This window comes from Micrasema longulum, unplaced genomic scaffold (assembly GCF_059751315.1).
Source record: "Micrasema longulum isolate JH-2025_06_02 unplaced genomic scaffold, ASM5975131v1 h1tg000027l, whole genome shotgun sequence".
NCBI classification, from domain to species: Eukaryota; Metazoa; Arthropoda; class Insecta; order Trichoptera; family Brachycentridae; genus Micrasema; species Micrasema longulum.
In genome coordinates, this window is record NW_028277234.1 from 11331 (window position 1) to 35839 (window position 24509).

The 24509-nt window shown below is 31.4% G+C and overlaps 1 long non-coding RNA gene across 2 annotated transcripts in view; it reads left to right on the plus strand.

The window, feature by feature from the left end:
- Positions 1-319: 319 nt before the first annotated feature.
- The window catches only part of LOC148285520 (uncharacterized), a 367314-nt gene continuing 343124 nt past the window's right edge, over positions 320-24509 (plus strand). For both annotated transcript variants that reach the window (XR_015821924.1, XR_015821922.1), the window contains exon 1: positions 320-441. This is a non-coding gene — a long non-coding RNA (uncharacterized LOC148285520). The remainder of the gene's footprint in view (positions 442-24509) is intronic.

Sequence of the window (24509 nt, forward strand, 5' to 3'; positions counted from 1 at the left end):
TAATAAACATTTATGTAGTTTACTTATCTTTACGTTTTTGTTCTTCGTTGGTGGCATGATAATATACACGATATAAATGTAGATAACAGTATACTCCCACGCAATGTGATGTAATATCTTTGGTAAAACTTGGGTTTTCACCAAACACTTTTCAAGCGATCAATTAGATGCGTTTTGAGTGAAAAGATATTGAATAAATTAAGTAAATATCACAAAAAATTCCATTTATTGCTCCATACAAAATTTATGGATACCAAATACAAAAAAGATATTTTATTTTGCCTAAGTTTTACACTTTGTTTTTGTTTTCTAGTTTTACATTTTGGGGTCAGTGCCATAATATAAATAAGCTCCTGAATTCTCTACACCCGTGAAGATTTATTGTGGCGGGTCCCCGTAAAATAATTCTCGCCCTGCAAGCCCAGGGCCCATATTACAACGGTAAGTCAACATTTATCTTTAATTTTATATACAAAGTAAAATTAAGTTTTCTGTATGAAAAATAGATAACGCATATATATATATTAAAAAATAAATATATATATATATATAGATACATAAACATATATATATTTATTTATACAAGGTGTTTTTTAAACCCTGTCACATCTGAAACCACATTGATCAGTATGGACAAGAAGACATATTAGCATATTTAAAAATATATTTAGAACACAGAATTTTTAAAAAAATAAAATATTTAAAATTAACAAATGGTTGCTTATTTCTGCAGGAGAAAAGTGAGGGGAGCGTGGCGTAGTATCAGATTCTCCCCTCCCCCTCCTTGGTTCTCCCCTGCAGAAGTAGGCAACCATTTGCTTTTCTTGATATTTTATTTTTATTCGTTCTAAAAAAATATTTTAATGTGCCAATATGTCTTCTTGCTCATACTGATCATCGTGGTTTCGGATGTGACAGGGTTTTATGAACACCCTGTTTATATATATATGTTTATATTTATTTGACATGTTAAGTTACAGGTGACTGACGAATATACTTTAAATTTTCATACACATTTTAGTACATAAATATCGATTTTACTTTATATCGTCTCGATATATACCGATGAAGATAGCGTTTTAATCATGGCACGGTCTTTAAAGAGCCTGGCTACCGGCTACTATTAAGAGAGCGAGTGTTCTCATTTTGCTCAATCTCTCCCTCAAAACCCAGATACGTTAAGTATCGGGCTAATGGTAATTTGTTTGTACATTTATTTGATTTAATTTGTAAGTATTTATTTATATATGCCCCATGGGCGTTTACAAGGATAACATATATGTTTAAAAATAGGAAAAAATAAACAAAACTATAAGTAGGTGGACATATTATTATTTTTTATTTTTTTACGGACTTATCCAATTAAAGAAAACTAAAGCTAGGACAAAAAATAAAATGAAAATTACTACTTTAACACAAGACCTGGTCTATCTAAGTGATTGTTTAAATCTAGGAAGACTTACACTAAAAAAGTCCAGATCTTGTCTCGTGTTTACAATGCGACACAATCGGGACATTGGTGCATGCAAGCCATAGTTTCTGCTGTGCTAATCAAGGTACAGCACATTATTATTTCGCAACCGGATCGGTACATTGAATGCCACTTGTTCCAGTAATGGTGGTACATCGTGTAAGCGATTTAGTAAATTTAACATAAATATGGAGTCATTATTATCTCTACGTTTCTGCAGCTTTTAGATTTTTCACATTTACTCCATTTCTCCGTAAGTGTAGTCTCACCTCTCGAGAGTAATCATCCATGCTTCTTTTCTAAGCAGACGATGTTTGACCAATTCGATATGATTTATCCGGCCTACATAAAAGGGGCATCAGATCACGGAGGCATGTTCTAAAAGAGGACAAACAAGTGACCAATAGAGTGCTTTAACTGTGAACATATTAGTAAAGTCACTAGATGTTCTGTTAACTCAACCTTAAAATTTTAGTGACTAATTAAGCAAATTAAGTAAAAGTACAGAATTATGGACAATATCATTTATATATCATTTAGGGAGAGGGGGAACAAAATTGGACTAGGTGGGAATCTAATTATATGTAAAAAAACAAAATAGTTTCTCGTGTGAAATATAACCAGTGTCCTGGAAGACTTTCTCGGCTCGATGGCTGCTCTGAGAAAAAATCTTAAAAAAACTAATTTGTGAAAGATTGTATCGATAGTGTACTTTGATTAAACTCTGATACAAGATACAGAGACAACAAAAGAAATTAACGATGTTTTGATATTTATTGCAACAGAGAGGAAAAAGTGGCACATAAAAAAAATTATGGCATGTCATAAAATGTTTTTTCACTCAGTTACAATGAATTTCAACCAAGTAAATGCTTGTTTTATAATTTTTCTGTTGAATATGTTTAGTGTAAGGAATTGAGTAACTAATTACGACGTTTTCGTCTTTAGATCACGAAAACATAATCAGTTATTTTTATAGTAAGTTAATAGGTTCAATAAAACTAACATGGCGGCCAACTGCAGGTACGGTATTGAGCGGGTACCGAACATAGTAAGAACTAAACAGTGGAGAGAATGGGTTTAATCGCCAACAATCGTGGCACGGGCGCACTATAAAGTTAGACCATTTAGATGGATGTGTCAGATACGGGCAGGGAATGACAGCAGATAAAATGTGATCTGAAACCATCACGTGATACAAGAAGCCAGATCCTTAACATGTAAGAGAGATGAAGTTATAAGCGCTGCCATCGAATATATACGAGAGGCATTCGTAGCGCAGTAGCAAGGCAATAGATTTATTACTTATATTAATAGATTTATTTTTATTCACCCTTCTCAAACCAACAAACTTCGTCACTCACCTATACCGCGTATACATACAATATACACAGAATAGAAAATGAATGTACCTCTCATGTCGGCATATTGCTTTTTCGGCATTGTAATGATGAAACCGGTCACTAAAGTTTCCAAATTTGTGGATTAAAGTATCACTCGTCTTTAATTTCCATAATAAAGTCATGCCGATTGATAGAAAATATTGTTATTTTTAAAGTACAAAAACTCATGCTTAGAACAATAAAAAAAGTACCCTTTCGCTATCCTTCAAAAAAACTATTTGAAAATTGTAAAGTTCCGGATGTGCGGCAGCTATTTGTTAAAGAGGCACTTGTGAAGTTCTGTTAATCTGTAGATAAAGTCAGGACACAACAAAATATACAGACGCGATCAGCGGTAAGGATTAATTACCTTGGCCCAACCACTCACTTAAAGCTAGCTCAAAGAAACTTTACCTTCCTGGCTCCGAAATTTTTTAATCAACTTCCGGCAGCCATAAAAAACTCTACAAGTGCCAATGTATTTAAGAAAAATGTTTGCAATTGGTTGCTGTACATCGATAGGAACGAGGTTGTCAATCTTTTTAAAGTTCAAGGATTAGCAATTAGCAAAATTTACAAATCTGCTTTCCTTCCATACTATTACTTTCTTTTACTTTTATTTGCTTTTTATATATCTTGATATTTTTATGTTTTTTCACTATGTATTTTTTACTATTTAATTTTGAATGTACTATTATTTTGCATATTATTTATTACTCCTATTTTTTATATCTCTTACTATAGTATTGAGTGAGTTTCTAGAAAACATATCTCAATTATCATTTCAATTATGTTTTTATATATACATTCTTTTTCTGTTGATTTCAATGGTACATTTATTTTGTTTTTTTTTGTACTACTGTATTTTCTTATTATTTTGTTGATTTTAATGTTACCGTTTTTTTGTATATTTGATTATGTGTGAATCTTAATTTGTATAATTTATATTTTTTTTTGGCATTATATTCTTCAGAATTTTATTATTTATAACTTACACTTTTTTTTCTAGATTGTTATTCTATTGCATCACATGTCATTATAATTTAAACTAGTTAATTTTACTATGTCTTTTTATTGTTAACTATTATGGCTTGACACAGGCATAGCCTTAATAAGTTCATTAATATTTAAACTAGTGTAATTTTGAATGAATAAATAAATAAAATAAATATTAATCCAGAGTCGACGCTAAAAAGCAAAACGTCAAACGAATACAATGAAGTGGCGATCGCGACAAATAATTGATATTGACATTTTGTCCGTTTTATTTGAATTACATTTTTTTTTTGTTTTTTGTAATTTATATTCATGTTTCAATTTTAATAATTACCATTTATTTGATTTTTCAAACATCATTTAAAAAATAACACACGTAATAAAAAAGTCCTGCTTAAACACAGGTAATTCTACGTTACTCAGTATCTGAAACAAAGAATCTTTCGAAGAGATATGTAAATAAATTGTTTGGTGGTTTTTCACTGCAATCTTTTGTTTTCTCTAGACTGGCGTCTGATTAATAAAACTAATCACCATACCTTATGTTTGTTTGAAATGTTCGACGATTCACTCCAATTGAAATAACAATGCAGTGCCTTATGTACCATTGGGTAAACATAGATAATTAATGATGATATACTTGTCTTGAGATAGCAAAACGAAGGAGGAAAACTCAGTTTTCGGATTACCATTGTTTAATAGTAATTATTTATTTATGCTTTATTACGTGATTTACATTTGACTTACATAACGTAATATTAAAAAAATATATCAAAACCTTAGTTTTAAATGTATTTTAAAAACATTTTTAAGCTTTCTCTTTCTTTTATTTATATATTTACTTATTTATTAACGGCCTAAGCCAATTTGCACAGTTTACATACGAGATGTGTTCAGAAAATAACGGGAATTTATAAAATTCGCAGGTTCGTTTTTTCCCTTTTGACGGAGATGAGAGTAAGAAATATGTGCCTTATTTATAAAAACAAAAATATCTTAATATAATTACAACAACCATTATTTTTATTATGTAACGCGAGCGTATTTTTTAGAAAGGTACAGTCCTTACCAACCCATATTAAAAGTGACTTGTAATTGAATGTGAAAAAAATGTACAAAAAGCGTAATTGTCGTATGATTAACACTTGATGTGCACATTCCGGAATGTTTGTGATGTGAAACAGCACTAAATAAGGTAAGTGAATTTGTGATAATTTGTTTACATTATTGGCCCGAGGCCCCTGGGTTCCGAGTTCCGAGATTCTCGGCGTGCCACTGACCACAGAAAAAGCATAGAGAAATATTTAATATTGTATTGCACGCAAGGCGTATATTAGACGGTTATTGAATAAATTAGTCAGAAAAAAATCACTTAGTTATAATTACAACAAAAACAGTGTCCATTTCAGATTTAATTTAATGGTCTCGTGTATCATTTTAATTAAGTTAATTGTTTTGTTTTATGCGGATATATTTCTGTACGTTTGATTGCAACTGGTCGCCATGTTGTGTAAAAAAAAAGGTATTATGCGTTACAAAAGACTGTGGGTGTTAAAATGAATGAAATTATTTTTCAAAATTCAATCCATATTAAAAAATAACATGTAAAAAGTCAAAAGTCGGAAACACTCTCGTGCGTGCATTAGAAGATACATAAAAGGAGAAAAATATGGGGCGTTTTATTTTCTCCGCTTGAAGCAACGAGAAAAGGTGCTGTTTATTTTTACATTTATTTGTTTATTCACAATAATTTGGCAATCACAATTTATTCAATATATTTCAACAAAGATAAATAAAAATTTTGAGAGGGGTATAAGGAAATCTAGGCATTTACAGGGCTTATGACTACTTCATTTACTGTGTTATATTCACCAATCCGCATTCTTAAATTATTTTAATTCAATCTCGTTTATTCCCATACTTATGGTAAATCTTGATTGACAACCCCTGCTAACACTTGAAAATAACATACAAATTTGTAATGTCTCCTACCAGTCTGACGATATCGATTTCGGCGAAACCTGGTCACTAGTAAAAATTATAAATAAAAGTAGAATAAAACTTTAAAAATATTTTTATTTTTATTATTAAACAATTCCATACTTGGCAACTTAATGATTATTTTTCATTTACAAATTGTTTAAAAAAATCTTAACTTATTATAAAAATGCTTTCACCCAATGAGGTTTTATTGTGAGTTAGTTTATTCATTCCGTTTTGTTCTAGCATAAGTTTGTATTTCAAACGATTTTCCATAGAGTTCTTTGTAGAGTTATCAATAATAGTAAATATGAACTCAAGTTTTTTGGTGTACCATAAGGTAAGTTGTATTGATATTAATTAGAAAGTGATGAAAAATGATCTTTAAAAATCGAACTGATACGTTAAATTGATCGTTTTGCGATAGGCAAAACGTTTTTGCTTGGCTTACGCAAGGACGGACTAATAAATATGTAGTACTGTTAGCACCTCTATTACTATAAGACGCTAAGACATTTACAGTTGTTTGTTGATGAAATCAAATTGTAAATTTTAAAAGGAATTTCAAAACCAAAATTTCGAACTAACGTAAAAGTTATAATCACATGTCGCGTACCAAATCTATTTCACACAATTGCCCAAATTGTTGTGGGGAAATGACAGAAACTATTGTATCAACAGACATGATTCGGGTTATAATCCCGTGGCTAGTGTTGCGGACTTACGGATTAGGGGTCTGAGGTTCAAACACCTCTCTATCCCAACTTGATTTCTATTTTTTAATAGAGAGTTATTTACAACTCGTTGAAAATGACCACCAAAATTCAAATATTTTTGTAAATTATTATGTAAAAAAGCTAATATTTATTTTCTTTAAAAAAAATAATTCATAAATCTCATCACAATATAGTAAGTTTAGGCCGTAGAACCACTTTGCAAAGCGCTCTTGAGGTATTACTTAACGAAAATGGCGGAATATAAGTAATCCATAGCAATAATAATATTACAGTATATTCGATTAATTGAAATATTTGCATATTTTTTTAAGTAACTTTCGTCGGCGTCTTTTACATACCATCATGGTTCTGTAAAAATTAACAACTAATTAATATTTAAATATTCGAATAATTATGATACATATTGGTGAAAATTTCATATCGTCTTATTGTAATACGAGTCCAGAACTGCGTAATATTGTAACGTTCCATGTACAGAATATTTTTCTAAACATAAGTAATCCACCCGTCGATTCAACACTCCCAATCAATCAGTCTCTATAGCCACTTGTTTTTTACCGAACATAATGTTAGAAAACGCGAATTGGTTCAACAAGGCAACACTTTTTACACCTACGCAGGACTATTAAGAGAACGTAATATAATAGCATACCTAATAATTCGTACACGGATGAATTATAATCTCAATAAACAAACACGTTCAAAATTATATTAACAGTTAAGCCTTTAAAAAACAGAAAAAAACGAATATTGTTTAGTATTGTTTTTTATATTGACGGATAAAGAATACAGTTCTGTTAGTGAAATGGAATCAGAATCCGCCAAATATTTTCGATTTAATAGCTAGAATTCGAGTAGATTTAGAGGATTTTCATATTATAATTTATAGAATTTTGCAAAATATAATATGAAGTTCGAATAAATTATTTTCGTTTTTAGTTCAAGTAACCCGCTAAGTCTCTATTTAAGAGGCTTGTTAGCAGATAGGAAGATGTATGGAAGGAAGTCATAAAAAAAAAACAATCTACTCAATACGTTTACGGCGATGTATTTTTATTTGGATAAAGGTTTTTTAATAAATTTTGCAAGTGCAGGTTTAATTGAATTGCCATTTTTCATAATGATAATATTTTAGAAAGCTTTCCTTACATCAAAGCTTGGATTTATGTTTCGTTTTATTTGTAAAAATTCTGATAAACCTAATTTCAAAAAGATCGAATAAATCAGTCTAGTACTAGAAGTTGCAGTATACAAAAAAACGAATACACTATTATTCAAATCATAATACTTTAAATTTGATAGATATTGTAACGGATATGGCGAAGCTCCTTAAAAAGGAAATATGGAAATATTAATTTATACTCGTACATAAACATTATTTTAGAAATTATTTTAAATTATAAAAGTCATGACGTAATAATAGTTTAGAAATTTATAATACGTTGAAATTATCACAAACAATATTTAAGTATGGCTTATTAAAAAGCTTTTAGAGCACGAATGACGCTTGAATTATATACTTATGAATTAAAGAAATGGCGAAATGATTTCTGAAGTCCATCGCAGATTTCTACAATGTGTTGCACACGTTTCGATTATCTTGTTTTAATAACATTAACCTTCCCTCGTGATGCAGCATAATAAAGCACGCTGCATCGTGAAGTGTGAGAGTGGTGTTAGCTGAACTCGAGGGTACAGGATCGTGCTCTGCGCATGAGCCATATTAGGGAGTGAATCATTCTTTAGCCCTGGGGGTCGCTGATGCTGCAGAGCTTTGAAGATGTTGCTCCACGACGCGGAGGGTAGGATGAGAAAATATGCTAATACTGCATATAAGTAAAAAAAGTTTAGAGAGGATAGCATGCTTTTTCTATAATTGCTGGATATTTTTACTTTACCATATTTGTATATTTAAATTTTAGTATGAATTTTTTCGTGTTACGTATGCTTTGAAATATTTTTGTAATGAACATAAACAAATATAAATTAAATGAATACAAATTGAAATTGAAATATAATAAATTAATAATAATGATATTTGTCGGCCTCGTGGTGTAATGGTCAGCGCTTTTGCTTACCATGCAAAAGGTCTCGGGTTTAATTCCCGACATGGTTGAGATAAAATATTAATTAAAAATAGTATTTTCACACGAGAATATTTCATAGTCCCTGGACTGACCTGAAGCGCAAGACTGATCGTCTTACCTTCATGTAACAAAAATGAACAAGATACGCTGATTGGTGCACCAATGCAGTGCCCTATGTACCATTAGGTGCGGAAAGAGAACAGTAATGATAAATTATGATAATAATAATAATTCAATTCATTTAGCCACACAGAGAAAACATGGTAAAAATAATAAAATATAAAATTAATTTATGAAAATACGAAAAATAACACTGTAACCAAAATAACTTTAACGCCGGCCTATTGCCAAATATGGGATTTCGTAATTAATTTAAAATGTATAAATAAATAAAAACACAAAAAAAGAACATTCTTACCATTTTCCATACTGCAGGTAATTAATCAATAGGTTGAAAACAAAGTCAAGTAAAAACTATTCTTGCCATGATTTATACAATGAAATTGCAGCTACCTAATTCGATCGTAAAACTGTAATTGTTTTGACTGGTTAAATACTTGTATATATACTCTTACAAACTAATTAATTGACAAAATTTAAATTATGTGAATTAAAATAAAATATATTACTTATTATTATTTTATTGTTCAGCCCTGTTATATTAGTTGTTTACGTGTGATCCGCTCCTTAAATATTGTCAACTCTTTCGTTCATTTGCAACAATTTTGCAACGGTGCAACAATAACATTGGTAAAATAAGGCATGTATCATTCAAATTTTGGTGCTTTGCCGAGAAAAGAAAAAAAAACTCTTTTCTCTAATGTCGGACATCTGGGGAGAAAAGTGATAGTCTTATCAATGAATGAATGTGTTTTGTCAAAGAGAACTAGAGCGGTTTTTTTATAATGCGAGAATTCATTGATTTTTACATGAACGACATAAAATACCTTTAACATACCCATATATAATACATTTAACATACATATGAATAAAAAACATATGTGCATATAAATACAAAATAAAAATCATAAAATTCCACAACTATAACAAGATTTATAAGCGAATACACATAAAAAATTAAAATATTAAAAAAATATATACATAAATATGAAAAAGCAAAAAAGGAAATGTTTTCAAACATGGGGAAAATTTTAAGAGTTATATTGCGAGAATATAATATATCACAAATTTGATTTTGTAAGAACTGAGGGGCTTAAAAACACCACTGTTTTTGGGAAGACCAGCAAAACCAGCAGCAAAAAGACTATTTCTTTAATGTGCAACTTGTGTGTGGTATTACAGGTAGCAAAAACACTATTCATTTTGAGTTCGAACTAGAAAGGGATAGTCGTTTGGCTAGTAGTGATTATGCACAGTGGTGGTTTTGCATTTAACCCCCGCAATGAACGTCTAAAAAATACATCGTAACCTTAAGAATAAATGCATTTTATTTGTAATACAATAATTTTTAAAGCGAATTTTTTTTCCATTTTACGATTACTTAAGAGTATTGTACGTTATGGTAAATGTGTTCCATCTTCAAAGCTAGTAAGGAGAATAATCATGTTACTTGTAAGTAAAGTTCTGCCATCAATAATGGTAACCTGTGCCCGCTGCTCGAGAAGCCATACTTCATAACTTGAACCTTGTAACAATGCAGTAACAAGTATCTCAGGGAAAAATATATTACCGGAGCTTTGTCGCCCACAGTTGGATGTAAAGCTCATTCGCGGAACCATTAATTCCAGAATGGAGCTCATCTTTTAACCCCACAATACATTTCACAGCTCTTTACGCTATTCTGTATACGAGCAACACGGAGAAAACTAGTGTTTTAAGCAAAACACGACTAAAATGAAAATAGAAAGCAACAACCAAGAAAACTTTTTTTGATTCACACTAAGAAATAAACAGAACATAAAAAAGAACAGTAATTTGTAGATGGGCAGTTCAAAATTTAGGAATAATTACGAATTTTCGAACGAGATGAAAAAGTAGTTTTTAGAGGGGAATATAATTACGAAAAATTAAAAAAATCAATATGTTTTCTACAAAAATAACAAAATCGTTGTTTTTCGTGATTCGTAAGAATAAATCTTAATTAAAAAAACCCTTTATTTACCCACTTTTTTTATGTATCGTATTATCATCGATATTATTTGTTAAATTTGTGTGATTTTGAAATTTCTCCGCCCGTGACGTCACTAGTTGTCTTCGGCGAGTTGTTCTGACTGATGAGTTGGCTTTCTGGAAACCGGAAACCTATCACAACACTGAATCATCGGTCGATTCGTAAGAACTTGTGACGACTTCAAAGTAGTTCATTTAAATTATTATTTTTTATTTTTAATACATTTTCGAGAAACTTGACAGTACAATTAAATACTAGAAAAATTACAAACTTAGTTTCTATATTCTAAGCTATTATGAGTACAAAAAAATAAATTTTATACAAGAGAAAATGCATGAGGTATTAAGAATGACATATTACTAAATAATATACATTTTGACATATTACTACATAATATACATTTATATATTGTATCCTTGTGGAATTATATGGACGAATATCTTAAAATTATACCTTTTTTAAAAATATTTATCTATGCATCTTAGTTGAATTTTCAAATCACATTACGATTATATACATATTTAAAAAAAAGAAAATGAAATAATATAATTTTACAAAATCTTCTATCACGAGGTTAACTTTTTAATAACAGTTTTTAAATATTCAAGTTTTTTTGTGAAAATTGGCAAGAGTGATGGAAATTCATTGTAATTTATTAAGGAAAAAAAAGACGAGGGTTTTTAATTATAAATACACCACTAACGACAGCGATGAATCCAGTCACCGGTTATTCCAAATTCGTAGATTTAAGTATCGCTCGTCTTTTTTTTCTACAATACATTTCAGTATTTGTTTATTATTCAACCCAATTGAAAAAAAATAATATATACCACAACGAAAGTAGATTTTACAAGATAAGCAGATTTTTGTAAGTCAAAAGAGTACACTTAATGCATATATTTAACCTCATTTCTAATTATTTTAATCTCATTTTAAAGTGGGGGTATTTAAAACACCTACGCGCAGTTAGGATGTTTTGTATAGAAATTGGGCGGTATAGCATCACAAAATTCAAGAACACTTTCCAGCATCCATAGTCACGTATCAAAGCGACCACGATGAAAAAAGGCAGAGGAATACACTTAGTATGATTTAAGTTACTGTGACAATGTTATGTGCTTTTTTGGGTGTTATTTTTCTTTTTGGTGGCAGAGACATATCTTTTTATTTCGTGTTCACGTAATGGCGCTATATAAAGGCAGTTGCAATCCATCACTCCGCACCATTCCAACACTGTGTTAGAAACAATTAAGATTTTTTTTTCTTAAGTTAGGTTCACACGAGGACAATACAATAAACTGGATAATATTCTCCTGTTCCAGCTGCTACAACAGCACTGATTGCACAGGACAGGACAATGAGGCAATACAATAATTCGATAGTAGTTCAAACGTGGAACGCTGCAAAAATGAATACGCGATGACGCGACGCGCGTGACGAGCGAGATCGCGAAAAATATAATTTATTTTATACTAAGATGAATTGGAATTTTCGGATGACAAACTAATAAATAAAAAAAATCATGGATTCGGTGCAAAAATTGGGTGCAGATTTTCACTGGGATTATCCACAACGATCCTTAAATAATTAGAATAGGAAGATCCTCGGGAGTTAAAATTGGATACATTTTCAGTTTTTATGATTTTGTAGTACCTCCATCGTAGCTACAATAAGCTCCGTCGTATTTCCTCTGCACCATTTTTGCTTATAAGTTGGGAAATCAATGCGCCACTGGCAGTCGTGTTCGCTATATATACGTACAAATTTTGTCCAAATTCCATTTACGCGACATTTTTGGCAGAAAAAAAACCCGGGAGCGATACGCACACGCAGAGCCAATGTCTAATGGAGCCGAGTCCGCCTCTAGGACAATGTCTTGGTCCACCGTTTTGTCCTCCAAATTTGTGTACACACTAGGACAACAGATCGTATGTTCCGACAAGACAATATTGTCTTGTCCTCGTGTGAACCCTACTTTAACTTTGAAGTGATTCCTACGCACGCGCATGCGCAAGCATCGTGCCTGCGTCAGGTGTGATCGTACTTGATTCCTTTCCTCTCGGCGGATTTTACGATTCTTTCGCGTGTTTCGAAACAATAAACGAAATAAGACGCTTACGAACAAATTATGTCTTCAGCAATAGGAGAAATTTGAATTGTACATTGATTTTTTCAATAGCGATCTAATTTGAAAAAAATGCGTTATTAATTTGTTTTTAGAACGACTAATTTTTAAATCGTCTCCATGTAATTTAAATGACCTGACTTTTAAAATGAGTTTCAAAACATGATTTTTTATTTGCTTTAGATTTATCTAGGTTTAAATGGCCATTCGGGGGTTTTAATTCAGTATTTTATGCAAAAATTTGGATGAACCAAAAATAATTATAAAATGTTGTACCTTTAATAAAAGAATTAAATTAAATTTTAATATTCAAAAGAAAAAGATATCAATATTTGATTTAGAGGTGGTTTTTACATTGCAATATTTCAATGGTACCCAAAGCATAAGACTGATCACCTTATGGTCCCCTAATATGATAGGATAAAATATGGAAATGCTGATAATGATAATAGTAGTATTTTGGAAATTTATGTCAATTCTTAACTCAATTAGAAAAACTGAACCCGATCTCTATTCTGAAATATGTTATTCGAATTGTGCGCGTGGCGCTTTATTAATTTACGTTCTGGCGTCTCGGGTTGGGATTTACAGCTTTGTTTGAGTCGAGCCGGGCCAAGAACTTAAAGCAAGCGCCAAGCAGTTCTTACGACTGCTTTATTCGTTTATTCTATTGTTAAATGACCAACCACCCCCTGATCCGCAGACGAAAGCTAGGGAACCAACCAGTTGTTAATAAACATTTTCAGATTTTTAAAAAGATTTGGTAGTAAAAAATAAGTAAGTTTAGTTTTATCAATAATATTTAAAGTATTTTAAATATGTTTGTCGGCACACCAGAATTTATTCCACCCACTTGGGAGTTATTAAAATTGAGATTTATTGCAGTTGTGAGAGAAAACATTTGTGGGAAGGGAATTTAATTGTTTAGACATTTACAGGGCTTATGACTTGTTATTGGCTAGTAAAATTAAAATCTACAGATTTTGTAAAACGACTAGAAAGAAAATCTCACGTCACAAGTAAGAATCAAATACATTTATTTGTTACTTTTAATTAGGCGCGGTAGTACGAGTATGATTGGGGAATTAATTTGTAATTTATGTCGGCAAACACACTATGTAAGTGTATTTGAAATGTGTTTTTAACTGTTATACTATAACTTTTTCCTAAATTTTATAGATGTTTAGCCATGCAATCAAACATTCGTATTGTTGTTAGTTCAAAGAAAACATTCACAAATACAATTTCAGATAGTATTAAACATTTCTATTAACTCATTTGAAAATAGTGATTGTATTTATTTTGCCACAGAAAACTTTTACAATTTTTATTTATAATTTTAGTGTGTACGTTATGTATAAAAAATATACAAAAATTATGTATCAACTTTGATAAAGAATCCGATACGTCGGAAAAGTGTGCGATCGAAACACTGCATAATTTTTGGATCTAAAAGCTTCTCTTCCTTAGAGTTCTATTAGCGCTCTAGATATTCTTCTTCTTCAGTTCAGTGCAAAAAATTGGCGTATTTTATTAGCACAGTATTATTATATTCTGTTTGCAAAACAGTTAAGAGGGTAGAAAAATATTAAAATATAACAAACATATTAAGCACTATCTATCCTTACTAGGTATAGTAAATACTGTTCTGAGGTAGACAGCATTTCATTAAAAAAATATATATAAAATACAACATTTTTTTTAAGAGATGTCAAATAAAAATTAATAAAAAAAAAAAATGTTGAAACAATTAGGGAACAATAAAATTTAATTTTGTTGAGTTATTGACTTGTTTGAGTGGTAAACTGAAGTTACTAACTACAGTGGTGTAATGATTGTAAATAGAGGTGCGAAGCATAGCAGATACAGTGGGGTTAATTGTTTTACCAAAAATGTGGTCGATACAAGTTTTTTTTTTTTACCTTTTTTTTGTTTTACATTTTTTTTTTGCACCGCAACAGGCCAGGAGGCCTAATTACAGTGGTGAATTACATCACAGAGCACCCAGGCTTGAGAAAATCACATTTTATTTTTTATGTTCTCACCGGGAATCGAACCCCGAACCTCCCGTACGTGAGTCAAGCGTCTTGACCACTACACCACGGAGGCCGCCGAAGTTTCTGCCTCATGTGTCACTCTTGTCACTGGCATGTGTCACTATATAACGAGGAATATCTTTTTGAGGTACAGTAGCAGAGGTTTGTGTGGTCTTTGGCTTATTTCCTTGATTTTCACACATCTCAATTTCACCTGATCAAAAAAAATCTCATTCGGTTTTTCTAATCTGTTCATGACTATGAATATGGTGAATTGTGTAAATTCCCTGTTGATTGCAGAACGCGCGACAACAGACTACAAGACAGACATAACTCTGGTCCAGCGCTAGATGTATTGGAGTAATTAACATAGTTGATTGCTTTGTATTTCAGATTTCATGGTATAATTGGATTTTTAGTACGATACATCGCTTTTGCTTTATCCATGCGCATATTGTGAAATTTTCATTTTCTAGGTATCTGATTTGCTAATAAATATTTAAATCCAACTAATCCAGTCTGTTGTATACATACCTAATGTTATAAAGAAGCTAAGGTAATTAACTGCCAATTGTTTATCGATTTCGTTTATTTCAATTCAATTAATCTTACTTTCTCGACGTTTCTTTGATCATTGATTTGGAATTTTTTTTGGCAAAGTTGTAAGTAGGTACCTACAGCTTTCCCATCACGCACTACATCTGAGGACTTAAGTCTTCTAAGCGGTGCCTATATGCAAGATTGAGAAAAATTGCCCGAAGAAGCTCTCTGTAATATGATAGCTTTGGCATCTTTGGGCTGAAAAAAGGTACCTAATCTAGAAGTATATAAAATGTACTTCATTGGATTAAGGAATATAAAAAATGGAATTCATCACTGAATGAAATTAAATTAATTAGATCAATTCGCCGAAATTATTACAAATATTTTTTGCAGTTTTGAAATTATTTTTGAAAGCAATAAAAAATAAACAATGTTTTGAGTATGGCCAAATGTTTGTAAACAGGCTAGATTTCCTCAGTAGGGAGTTATTTTGATCTTAATTTGTTGCAACAGAGAGGAAAAACCAAAATGTTACACTACGTATAGTGACAGATCACAAACCCTGTAAATACCTAGACTTCCATATTACTTTCTTAATCAGATATGTATGTGTGTATATTCTGCAAGACCTAAAATAGTAGGTACATAAAATAAGATAATTATTTTATTTGATTAAATTCATTAATGATTATTTACTAAGAATTCTAATGGAATCATTGTTATTTGTTGCCAACCCCGACATTATGCACTTAATCGGTAGTTTTATGTATTAGTAATTCTTCCTAAAATCTTTATATATTATGAAATGCATGAATAAATAAATATAATTACAAGTTCAAAAGGTTTGTTCTATAGGAACAATACCCTACACTAAATATATCAGATTCGTGGGAATAACTATTGCCAAGTTTATGAAGTCTATTTAATACGGCATTGCAAGTATACACTGTCCGCGAATTGTTGCTACAAAACGGTGGCACCTGTCTAGTCACTCTTCCAGGCACCCTGAAGTTGATGAGAGATAATAGTTCAGGGCAATCTACTACTACTACTACTACCATCACGCCATTTCCCCCCGCAGGGGTAGGCAGAGAGAATAGACCGCCACACATGTCTATCCTAGCATATATTCCTAGCTTCTTCCATATTCATACATTTGTCATACATGCCCTTTGGTTCTGTCTGCTTTTGACATGACCAGACTTAAGATTTTGGTTTATCTGATCATGCCACGTCTTCCTTGGTCGTCCTCGTCTCACGTTGCCGTTCATTTTCGCCATATATACTAGTTTTACCATTCTTTCGTCGTCCATTCGTTCTACGTAACCAAACCATCTCAGAGACCCTCTCTTAATCTTATCAATTATACTTGACTCAGATTTACACTCTCGCGTGATTTCATCATTTGTAACCCTGTTATACATTGATTTCCCACACATTCGTCTAAGAGATCGCATTTCAACCGCGTTCACTCGGCTTTCATCGTTCCTCTGCCAGTTCTATGTTTCACTTCCATACATGGGACTAAAACTCGGTTGTGCACTGCCAATTTGCCCATATTTAATTTACAATTTTGAATAAATTTAAAGGTCTATATTTTTTTACTATCGTTAAGTTTTAACAAATTAAATGTTTTTATTAAAAAATCGTAATTTAAAAATTCATGACTGATTCTTAGTTTAAAATTTATATACCGTAAGAATTTGTATTGATATAATATTGTTCTCTACCTTCGAGTCTCGTCTCTAATTCCTCGTTTCCAGTGCCAAGTCTCCGTTCCTCCGCCTCCGTCCAGTTGTAGCGATGTTCTCATGCCGTGTGAATAAGATGAATGCGTGGCCCGGATCGTGATCTGCTCTGACAATTCAGATCTATAGATTCACCACCGAGATGGGCATCGGTAATTAAAGATGCTTTGTTGTGTTCTGTTTGCTCCGGCATTACGAATTCTCCGCGCAAAGTACCTGTGCTCGGAGTTCGGGAACACCGCTACAGTATGGGAGAAATGTCTCGGAACTTTTACGTTCAAGCGAACTTTAAAATGAACATTGACCGATACACACGGATATTGATCTATTTTGTACATTCTACCAGTTATTAATGTTTATCTGATTTACATAGCGGGCACGGAAAAGAACTAACAAACTTGATTCAGAATAACAAAAAAAAAACCTATGCATTAGGGTGAGCCGATATTTTATTGTCAAATTTTGAAATAAAAGAGATCTAAAAAGTTGCCTTTTAGATTACTAGGAATGCAAAAAATATCAAAAAACATATTTGATACTACTTTTGACCCTCACAGAGCCTGAAGTTTTCGAAAAAGTCAATTCTTTGGTTTTAACCGGCTGTCATTTCGTATTTAAGTGAGAAAATCAGTCCAATTAAATGTTATAATGTGCATTAAACCTTTTTAAGAAAGCATCTAAGGGCGTGAGTTGCCCTTTGTTTTGTAACAAATGGGTAGCATTGTTTTAATGAGCCATTGTCTTCGTCAATATTAGCCAGGCGCTCTACGGAATCAGTTCCGCGAAGTGTAAACTTTTTGCATTCCGGTGGTTTTAAAACGTGTTCGAATTTGTGATGTTATTAAGTTATATCTTAACAAACATTTTTTTTTAATCAATATAGATAATTAACAAAATATTGAGACAGTTTTTATCTTCAAACCTTGGTTTAGGGCCAAAAGTAGTATGAAATATATTTTTAAATAATTTTTACGTTCCATGTGATCCAAAATGCATACATCACCGGCCCGCTCTAATATACACACAAAGATGTATTGTTGTTTTTTCGTTCTTTATTTTTGGCCAAACCAAATAGAATTTTACACTCCTTCATTTCTTCATTCATCCTCTACTACGCCTCGTCTCTTTATTCTTTTTTCCTTTCCACTATCTTATTATTTTGTCGATATTTTTTTTCTTTCTATTTTTATTGAGAATTTCGTTTTAACGAGTTATTGTTTTACTTTTAATATTGTTTGATTGGATGGCAAGGTCTATTATGTATTTCCCTTTTTATTTATTTTTCTTTGTATTAGCATTGTAACCTGTATATCTGTTTGTATTCAAAATTATCATAAAAATGTAGTACCTCGGTCAAACACACTTGACGTTTAATTTATTCATATTGAATTAGTAAAAAGAATATGGAAAATTTTCGGATTAATTTTTATTTAAGCGAAAAATTCCTTCTTGAAAATTTTATAGCCAGGACTTTTTCCTTTGGACCTAGGCGGATGAAAAAAACAATTCCGTTTTTGAAATAAAACCAGAATCCTGGACGAATATTATTCACTCGATGGCTGGTCTCAGGTCTGCATAAGAAAATTTAGTGAAAATAAGTCCACCTCGTTGTATATGCGTTTGCCTACCATTCTTGTAGTTCTTGTTCGATTCCTGGCAGAGTGGATGTTAAATATTCATTTTAATGGTTTTTTGAATTGCAGTATTTCATTGTTCCTAGATTGGCACCAAAAACATAAGACTTATCATTTTATCATTCATGTAATCATGTAATATTCAAGGTAGGCTGCACCATTTCAACTGCTCCAATGAGCACCAATGCAGTGCCCTGTGCACCATTGGGTGTAAATAGATGATAATGATTATGTTACCTATTAAATTACTCATGATGTTTCCAAAATTGTCAATATATTAAATGAACCATAATAAATAGTACAAAAATAAAAAAGGAATAAAACAAAAATGATAAGAAAAACAAAAACGAAAATAGAAAAATTCGAAAAAAAAAAGATAAATGAAAGTTTGAAAAAAACCATGTATTTTGTGTAATGACTGTGGACATGAAGAGAAAAATAAGAAGAAACCCCAATTAGATTTGACCCAACTATGAACGTACAATTTTCTACAAATCTAAAGTCGTCCATATTGTTACACGAGTATGTATTCTAGTTACAATCTGTAAAACAAAGAGTAGTTTTGGCGCACTGGCTGCGGCTGAAGGATGCCCCGGGCTGTTCCTAGTCATTAGGTACTTTACATTGAAAGGGTTCCAAGTGACAATTCGGGTATCAAATAAGAACTTTTGCTGCCCATATCTAACATTTTCACTATCATCATTTCCCAATCCGAAACAAGTGATGCATATGGCACTGCTTTGACACTCCAGACGGAGTGTATCTAGATCATTATTGTTACATGGAAGGTAAGTTGATCTTTGTCTTACAATTCAGGTGCCAGTCCAGGAACATTGAGATATTCCAGTGTACAACCACTTTCCAAAGTCAGTATTTTTCTAGTCCACTCTAGTCCAGTTTACGTTTTTTTTTTTTTTGCACCACAACAGGCCAGGAGGCCTAATTACAGTGGTGAATTACATCACAGAGCACCCAGGATTGAGAAAAATCACATTTTAATTTTTGTGTTCTCACCGGGAATTGAACCCGGAACCTTCCGTGCGTGAATCAAGCGTCTTGACCACTACACCACGGAGGCCGCCATTTTAACCACCGTTTTAATCACTACATAACGACGTGGACTTATCTCCACTCTATTTTATTTTCCAAGGTTTTTGACCGAAAGAAGAATCCAGTTAAAAACGTTCCTCCAGGTTTTTGGTTCTTTTGCACACTGAACCATTTTTTTTATCTGTCTGTACGCTGAATATAGATAAAAGTATTAAAATTCAAAAATGTATTTATAAACTTAGACGATCAAAAAGTTACCACAATGATTCAAAACCTGTATATTATTATAAAAGAAAGATTCTAACATTCGTTGGATATCATTAAATTCTGATGAACATCCATCGTTGCGCCTGTAATATCTGTTATATGAACTTTCTTTTTTAAACCTATTTCTATTTTCTCGTTAAGATTACACAATTTTGTGTAAACGAAATAAACATAAGTACATTTTCAATAGAAAATTAAGTAATATTTCTCTTTGTGATCAATAAAATAAATTTGAAACAGCAAATTTAGCAACAAAAGATAGATTGTATTATTGATCTCCAAAACAATTTTTTTAAATGTAGCCTACAGACATTTTCGGCGCAACGACGATGCTGTACAAGTTAATAAATCATCCCGAGAGACTCTCAAACTTTTTTGGCCTTCTTGAAATGAATTAAATACATAATGAAAACAAACATCTCTAGATTAGGTGATTTCAGATGATCTTGATAGTTGATTGGCCTACATATGCAGCCAAAATACAAGCATCATCTACAATTTTGAAACCATTTATAAAGAAGTACGAATACTATTCAGAAATGTAAAAATTGAACTCTTCTTGAATATCTTAGGTTGTTTGACTTTGACAGTAATGTAGAAATAACGCAACCTACGTGGCAATCTCCGCTGGTAACCATCATCAAACGGAAGTGATACGGCTGACTGTGTCATAAAAATATTACGGATGCCCCTGAGAGCCATAACCATGCTTGCTTACGTTACAAGGCATCAGGTTGTTCTGGATGTCCACAAATGAAAGTACACCGCAGACGTAAACTACACGGAATTAGCCGCAGACAGAGAGGCCTGGAGAGATTTCGTAGACACCACATGTTTTACCGAGGGAACGGACATGGATTAATTTTAAGTAAGAATACTTCATTGGTAAGAATCTCGTATATGCTGTGAAATGGAAAAATATTTGGCTTTTCCGTTATGGACATTGCTGTATTTTAGACGTGAAAATACATTTCTTGCAGCTTTATCTATTAATTTTGGTAAAGTTTAATGGAGCCCTTTCACAATAAGGTAACGAAGTGCCAAAGCCAAAGTCAGTGCTGAAGCTAGTACCAAAGTCTAAGTGCCCAGTCAGGACAGGCCGTAGAGCGGCCAGGGGTCGTGACCTCATCTGATATGCATCGTGCTGATTAGAGAGGAGCGCGCAGTACTTGCGTTCCCTATCCTAAATCCTAGTCATAGTCGGTACTTAATTTAAATATAGCGAATAACAAAAAAAAAGTCATTCCAGTTCTATGACTCAATTTATCTCATTCAATTTTGTGTACCAAACTATGCCAGTGAACAACGATTATTATTATAAGCGAATAATTATTTTTCACATGCACCAGCTCAAAAATAATATGTATTTGGCTGGTTGATTTCAACACGTTATCGACGCATGGTTTTCTGATCTTTTTGATAATTTAGTATTTTTTGTGTTTTGTTTTCTTTCGATTATTTTTTTTCAACTCCTTAGTACCAGCGTCATTCCTCAGGTACAAGAAGAAAAAAATAATCATATCTTTTTATTTTATTAACCAATCTGCCCCATTTTTTGCATGCATCTACCCAAAAATGTATTTATTACTAAAAAATATTAAAAATTATTTTTACGCTAGTAGCCTACGCTTGTTCTGACGCTTGACTTTTATAAAGATTGTTTTCTTAATTATTTTCTCATTTAAAAAACCTTCACGATAATTGTTATTTTTTTATTTTTATGTTTGTAAATGTGTATAATTTTAAAAAAATCCTTTAAAAAAATATGTTTCTTACCGTTTTTTTTAATATAAATATATATATAAAACAGTAATACATATGTTTTGTACTCTGTGCCTTTATTTTACACCCCCTGAGCCTCAATGTCATTCCTGAAGTACATATTTTTTTGTAAACTATAGAAGCTAAAAAAAATTTTTTTTATGAAAATAATTGAAAAAATAGTATAATTTACAAATGCAAATTTTTAAAATTTTATTACTCTGGTACTAAAAGGGTTAAAATGTTTAAAAACCATCGTCAATATTAAAATACTTATGTAATGACATCTATGTAGTAGTAATTTATTAATGTTTTTTTTTTGTAATCTTGTTATTTTTCAGAACTCTGTAGCTCAAAGCCATAATTACTGCAATAAATTACAACACCAAATACATAGACTAGAAAAAAATACTTTATTGTCATAATTCTTACATTTCTTATAATAGAACCCAGAATGATACGCGTGTGTGAACTTTCAAATAATAATCCCCAGAAAAAAGGATAGCCTTCGATAAAAAAATATCAAAACAATATTTTTGTGTAAAAATAAGATTTTTTTAATAAACCTTATCGTCTGTAATGTCCATTTATCATAACGTGACATTGGAAGCATACGAAAATGGTGATACGCCACTTATTTTAACTTTAGTGTGGCTATGATGTAACATAAGTCTACATATAATATAAGACATCATAATTATATGTAAATATGTACATATATAATTCTTGTATTTCAAAATATTTTGACTTTTGCTTAATGTAACATGATGTTACAGCACTGTTTACAAAGGGATTCTTAAGCACAGCATTTTAAAAGTTAAACAAAAAAAACAATGTGCTTGTTTCATGTACGTAATGGAAACACTGTTAACCCCGCATGTATGCACCATCGTTTCACCTCCGGCGTATTTAAATTGACAGACCATTCTGCAACGTGCTCTATTAGCTGGATCGGGGACTACCTATAACGGGTGGGTAACGGATATACCAACATACTACGTAGACACAGGTTGATACATTCGCAAGAAAACACCGCGACCACCATGTTAACGAATAATAATAATTGATTGATGTGAAGTTCCAATATCCAGAAAAATAAAATGCCATCAAAAATATACATTATTAAGTTGCAAAAATAAATCAACGATAATGAGGAAGTTCAGTGGTTTTTTTAAATTTTTTATTTGTTAATAGACTGTTGAACTAAGTCAAATTTAAAAAAAAAAAAATTTAAAATATCGTATTATCGGCACTATGATTTTTCAAAGTTTTGTATTTCTGAAATAACTCCGCGTGTAACGTCAGAGGTTCATTTCCGCTTATTCTCATTCAGTTCTTCCCATTGGTCCAGAAGCGACAAGCAGACCGGAAATCTTCCATAGCTCTCAGATCATAGGTTGATTCACATGAACCAGTGACGTCATTTAAAGTAGTGCGTTTTTATCAAAATATTTTTTATTATTTTTTCTGTACATTTTCAAGAAACTTTGCAGTACAATTTAATGCTCTAATTTTTACCCCGCGTAAGAAAACATTTTTTGTTTCCAATTTCCCGTAGGGCTGAAGTTCCTCATTAAGATGTTTTGAGAGATTAAACTATTTATTGCACCTTATTTTTTCAACAAAACGCTTTAAAAATCGCAACAAAGATATTCCCTATCAGTATTACGAAAGAAATAAATGTTATTTCCTAAATAAGTTAAAAAACGATTTAGGGCATTCAGTGACGAATAATATAATTATTATATTGATATTACGCATTATTAAACCATCGTTTAAATGTATTTTCAATTTAATTTTTAGATAATGTTTTTTTTTTGCACCACAACAGACCAGGAAGCCCAATTACAGTGGTGAGTCACATCAGAGAACACCCAGGCTTGAGAAAAATCAAATTATTTTTTTTTGTTCTCACCGGGAAACGAACCCGGAACCTTCCGTGTGTGAGTCAAGCGTCTTGACCACAACACCAAGGAGGCCGCCGTTAATTCAATACAAATTCTGTTCATGAATTAAAACGAATTCTCACTCGTTATTTATTATAAAAATACTGGATTTATTTGAAAATATAATAATTTGACTTTTGTTTCCTGTAAAACGTGATTTTTTATTTCCGTGTTTAACATGTTAGACATAATTTAAATTGTACATTGGTGGATTTATTGCCAAATGGAAACTTCTTCCAACCAACTGATGATGATGATTTCACTTAATAAACGTATTATTTTGTTAATTTAATTTAAGTTTTTAAATTTATTTTATGGTTCCAAAAATTAAATTTTTTTTAAACACTAATGTTGTATTATTTTTTAAAAATTATCATTATATAGTTATTCTCAACTTTACTGTGTTATATTTACATTTAGAACATAAGATTTTATCATGGTTATTGTTATATTTTATAGGGAGATGTTATGTTTCTTTTTTACTTTTTGTTTTTTGTATTACATCTTCACTAAATTTTTTAGTTTTACTTATTCTATTATTTCATACTATGTAATAGATGTTTATTGTGCACTGCTGTGATTATTTCTGTAAATTATTATTTTTTGTAAAAGGTT